Below are 5,870 nucleotides of genomic sequence, written 5' to 3' on the forward strand. Positions count from 1 at the left end.
TTTTAGATATTAATCCTATGTCAAATAACAAGCTTATAAATATTTTCTCTCACTATTTCAGATGCCCCTTCACTCTATGACTGTTGGCTTTGCAGAAGCTTCTGAGTTTGACATGTCCCATTTGTCTAGTTTTGCTTTTGTTGCCTGTGCTTTTGGAATTTTATCCAAGAAATCATCGCCTATACCAATATCTTCAAGTGTTTCTATGTTTTCTTCTAGCAATTTCATAGTTTCTGTTCTTACACTTGTATTTTTGATCCACCTTGAGTAGATTTTTGTATAGGAGAGGTAGGGATCTAATTTCATTCTTCTATAGAGATGCTTCCAATTGACAAGAGTATACTTTCTCCAATATATTCATGGCAAAAAAAAAAAAACTTTGTCAAAAATCAGTTGGCTATATGTACATGGATTAAAGTGAATGCCACGTTCTATGCCAGTACTAGGCTGTTTTAATTACTATAGCTTTTTTTTCCCCCAGGGGAAAGCGCAAACGCAGTCCCCCACTACCACAAATTATGCAGTTGAATTTCCCACATTTGGGGAAATCGCAGGGGTCAGCACATCCAGAGTGCAATGGATGAGCCTCACCCTGGGAAAACCACCTTTGTGATCATGGTATTTTCCCTGCCAGGTAAGTATTACTATAGCTTTACAGTATGTCTTGAAATCAGGTATTGTGATGCTTCCATTTGATTGTTTTGCTCAGGAGGTATGTCTTTGGCTATCCTGGGTCATTTGTGATCCCATATGAATTTTAGGATCATATTTCTAATTCTACGAAGAATGTCATTGGTATTTTGATAGGATCTTCATTGAATCTGTAGGTTGCTTTAGGTTTTTCATCATTATACTTGAAAAGCTAAGACTAAAGTTCCTTTATCATATTGTTTAGGAAACAAAGCCTAAAGTACATGCTAATACTTTATTAGGGAAACAATCCAAAAGCAGCAAGATTGAGGAAAAGAGAAGTGAGGTAATAGGAAATAAGTTACTGGGTGGCACATTGCTGAACTGTCCTCTTGGGACTTCACAGTCAATGCATCAGTCATGTGGGATATCTCTGGAGAGACTACATGGAGCCATAGTGGATGGGGACAAACTGTGGGCATGAAGAGTACAGAATTTATCTGTCAGCTCATTTGTCTCCCATCTCTCACTGGTCAAAGTTTGCCACTTATTTTCAGAATGTTTTAGTTGACTACTACAGGCAGTCCCTGGAAGAACCACTTGGTAAGGTGTTTAACCTAGTATCAGAAGTGGTGGGAGCCCCTTATTCTCTGTGGGTTTGGAGTTCTACTGAGGCAGCAAAACCCATGTGGTTCCTGCCATAGAAGATATTGCATTGGAGCCTGGTTCTCACCCTGACAGTAGATGAGATACACAGTGATCCTAGGAGATGGGAAATCACAACAGCAGAGGCCAAGGAACTCCATCTAACAAATAGTCCAGGCACAGAAGACAGATGAATGGAACTAAACAACTCTTGATGGGAATCAGGACTGGATCTATGCAAATGACTTAACTCTTTAGCCTCAACTACGGTGCCAGATATTTTCTCAACCATTTATTTATGTGTAGATTTACAGGTCGATAAAACCTCCAAAAGACACAGGATCGGTCATATGAGAATCTCTGCTTCTTCACAGTGGCAAACACTTCGCTGTATGCAAAAATCCAAATACCAATTGACAGAAAGATCAAGTTGAAAAATTGCAAATGGCCAGTGGGAACAAAGTGCCACCATGAAATTAAACTCCCTTAAAATGTCTTTAATCCAGATGCCCAATCACCCTTTTCAAGAACAAAACACAAGAACAGCAAAGCCAGCTGGAAAGGCTCTTCTCAAAATATATATCCTCAATAACAGGCAATTCAGCAGTCTTTTGCATAAATACAAAATCTCCAATGCAAATACAGAATTATTTCAGTTACCTCCTAGAGCTGGCTAACAGCTATTTTCAACATAGATATGACATTTCCTTCAAATGTATTGTGGGCCATGAGTGTAAAGGAGCAGGAAAGAACCAGTCAGAAATTTAGGGAGCTCCAAACACTCAGGAACCCCCAGAGACTCAAAAAGCTGAACATTATGCCAACCACTCCAGCCTTGCAACTAAAACACTCCTAATGACAGTGTATTTTTAAACCCTCTCTATCCATGAGGCAGACAGAGAAAAGGATAATCAATCCGAGTAATTCATTCAGCTGCCCCTGTTGTTCACATCATATGCTTCTCTGTGGACTAGTACTGTGAGTTAATGGAGACATGGAGTTTACTGCTCAAAATCCTGATTTAGAAATAGAAGGAAAGGGGGCCAGTGCTGTGGTGCAGTGGGTAAAGCTCTTGCCTGCAGTGCCAGCATCCCATATGGGTACTAGTTTGAGTCCCTGTTGCTCTACTTCCAATCCAGCCCTCTGCTATGGCCTGGGAAAGCAGAAGATAGCCCAAGTCCTTGAGCCCTTACACCTGTGTGGGAAACCTAGAATAAGTGCCTAACTTTGGATCAGCTCAGCTCCTGCTATTGTAGCCATTGGATCATTCTCTGCAGTGAACCAAAGGATGGAAGACCTCTATCTTTCTCTCTGCTTCTGCCACTCTGTAACTCTACCTTTTAAATAAAATACAATAAACTTAAAAAAAATGCTGACTCAAAAAATCAGCTACATTAAACCAGAAAGCCATCACCACTACCTACTTCATGATAAGTTTGGTTGTCAGAAATATATATATTATATATATAATATATATATTTAATATCTCTGCAATTCAGTTTCCTTATCTATAGGATGTATATAATAAATTCTATCTCATAAGATTATCTTTTAGATAAATATTTATTTATAAAAGGCTAGTATATAGAAAGTCCCAAGTAAAGGTTCAATAAATGAAGGGAATAGAGGGGCCACTCTTCCTTCTCCCCATTCCAACCAGAAAAAAATAAAGACCTACTTAATGAAAATATTGTCTTTGCTCCAGGGTTGCCAGTATTTACCCAGTGTCATGACTTGGGTCTGCAGTGATCTGGTAGATACTCTATTCTCCCACATACTTGTCTCCTACTTAAAGAGGGGCTCACATGATTCTATTCCACAAGTTCAAGACCAAAGAGTTTCTGGAAGCAATTATGTCTTTAACAAGTACACATTTAGATAGAACCAAGTTCAAGGAAAACTATAGGCTGGCATAACATTTGCTGTCAATAAATAGCAAATGCTTGAGTGAAAGTACTTCTGTGTTTTGACATTAAGTCCAATGATCATGACTGGAATTCTGCTTCACTTGAAATCTAAATGCCCACCCTAAACGACTTTATGATAACAAATCATTCCCTCATACTTCTCACCATCATCTTCCACTTCCACTCCCATCCTAGTTTTTTTGAACTGTGTGTGCTTGAAAACCCATCAACAACCATTCTCTGTCAAGTGAGTCCAGTACAAGACCTCCTGCTCTCCCTCACCAACTCCTCACATTATCTGAAATCTCTCATTAATACTTTCACCTGTGGGTGGATGACAAGTAGCTGAGGGAAGATGCTATGGTTTTTGGATGTGACTTGTCCCCCATGGTGTTCTATGTTTGTCCCTTAAACTGTCCATGTGGTGAGGTAGAACTTCTTTTTTTAAAGGTTTCTTTCTCTCTCTCTCTTTTTTTCTCTCTCTCTCTTTCTTTCTCTCTCTCTTTCTTTCTTTCTTTCCTTCCTTCCTTCCTTCCTTCCTTCCTTCTTTCCTTCCTTCCTTCTTTCCTTCTTTCCTTCTTTCTTTCTTAGGCAGAATTATGGACAGAGAGACAAGAAAGAGAGGTCTTCCATCCACTGGCTCACTCCCCAAATGGCCACAAAGGCTGGGGCTGGGGCCAATCCAAAGCCAGGAGCCAGGAGCTTCTTCCAGGTTCCCATGTGGGTACAAGGCCCCAAGAACTTGGGCCATATTCTACTGCTTTCTCAGGCCATAGCAGAGAGCTGGATGGGAAGTGGAACAGCTGGGACTCAAACAAGCACCCATATGGGATATCGGCACTTCAGGCGAAGGCTTAACCTGTTATGCCACAGCACTGGCCCCACTGGTAGGACTTTTAGTAGGTGGTTTAGTGGTAACTCCAATGTCAATGTGAACGTGCTGTTGGAAGGAATCATGGGACCTCTGTCTCTCCCTGGCTTCCTGTTCCAATATGTGACCCTTCCTCCCACATGCTTTCCTGCCATTGACATCTGCTATGATGTGATGCAGCCAAGAGTGCCCTTACCAGCATCAAGTCAACATCCATGCTTTGCCCTTGGACCTCCAGATCTGTGAGACAAATAAACCACTCTCACTTACAAACATCCAGCCTCAGGAATTCCATGACAGTAATGAAAATGGGCTAATAGAGAAAACCTTTTCTTTCTTAAAAGAGTGGTTTTGGCTAAACAAACTATACCATGTTAGATATTTAAGAGGTGTTTTCAAATACATGATTCTTAAAATTTATAGAAGGCATTGGACTTTCTGGTAAATGTTTTCTTAAGTTGTTATCTAATGGTTGAAACGGTTTGCTAAGTATTCATGTGATATTGCTATTGTCAGCAAGCGATCTAGGACTTGCTCCCTCATTTCTCTATTCTAAGCCCAACTTGTTCTTTCATTTCTCTATTCTCTTCAAGGTAGGAAACTAATTCTATTATGAAGGAATCTGTAGGATGCACAATTTAATCTTTAGACCTTATAAAAGAGATGGCTAACATTTTTGTATAATAGCATAGCCAAAATAAGAACTTAAATAATAATCTCATAGCTAGATTCACTTCGCCATCAGAGAAGTATACATTAAGTAGAAAAAGCCTCCCTTTCAGACAAAAGGGAAAGAAAGTTTTAAAGTGAGAATATAATTTTCCTCATGGGCATTGTCTACCTTAGAAAAACTACTACAGAACATGCCTGTGACTATAGACTTGTAGTTCAGGCCACCAAAGATTAGAGATGGGACTTGGGCGCTCCCTTGACTTGAATCCTCTGGTCTGCTTTAACAAAAACCAGGAGGAAAAGAAAGCTAGGCATCAGAAGCAATGGGTGGCAGGCCTATTAATGGCTGTTCTGTACAGCAATCTGCCCTCAAGGAGACCCAACAAGCCAGTCCACTGCAGTGGCTTTCAATGTGGTAAGCCTGGGCTTCAGCAGAAGTCAGCTTGTGAAGAGCCCTGGCAGCTCTGCCAAGAATTGGATCACTGGAAATGGACCTGCCCTGGAGTCGAAGGATGCCCAGGTCAGAGCCACAGATCTTATTGGCTCTAAGCTGAAAAGCCCTTCACTCAGCCCAACTTCCAAAGTGACCACTGCAGCTGAGGGTATGGTCAAGTAGGGTCAGCAACATTGCAGGCAGAACTGTAAATTTCTTGTTAGAGATGCCACCTGCCTTTACCTGGCCAGCTCTCCTCCCAGGCCAGCCAAGTAATGAAAGTCAACAGAGTGCCTTCCCCTAGGAGGTTCACATCTCCCTTAGGATATACCCCATGTGAAGAGATAGATAGGTCTGGGCCTCTTAACTTACAAGGCCAAAAAAAAAAAAAAAAAGAGTGGTTTTGGATAATTCTGTAGTTTATTGCAGCAAGTTCTTTCTTTGTGAAACAAAGTAAGTAATTTTGTCCTTCCTGGTCTCCATAGTACTTTCTTTACTCATTTGTCATGTTTAAATTTTCTACAAGAACTGTGATTGTGTCTTATTTGTATCCAATGTACCTACCACATTGCCTTACACTCACTCACATGCTTATTTTATGTAGTTTTATAGCAAGAGAAAATTACCTACCAGGTTTTCAAATTTTGGGTTTCTTTTCTCCTTAGGTCTGATCTTGCTAGAAATGATAAATATATTAGTTCCCAGCTTTAAA

At 40.4% G+C, this 5,870-nt stretch overlaps 1 non-coding gene across 1 annotated transcript; it reads right to left on the reverse strand.

The window, feature by feature from the left end:
* Positions 1 to 478: 478 nt before the first annotated feature.
* On the reverse strand, positions 479 to 642 carry LOC133764969 (U1 spliceosomal RNA). The gene has a single exon (XR_009866534.1). It is a non-coding gene; the product is annotated as a U1 spliceosomal RNA (small nuclear RNA).
* Between the last annotated feature and the right edge of the window lie 5,228 nt (positions 643 to 5,870).

The sequence above is a fragment of the Lepus europaeus genome, chromosome 7 (genome assembly GCF_033115175.1).
Source record: "Lepus europaeus isolate LE1 chromosome 7, mLepTim1.pri, whole genome shotgun sequence".
In the NCBI taxonomy this organism is placed as follows: Eukaryota; Metazoa; Chordata; class Mammalia; order Lagomorpha; family Leporidae; genus Lepus; species Lepus europaeus.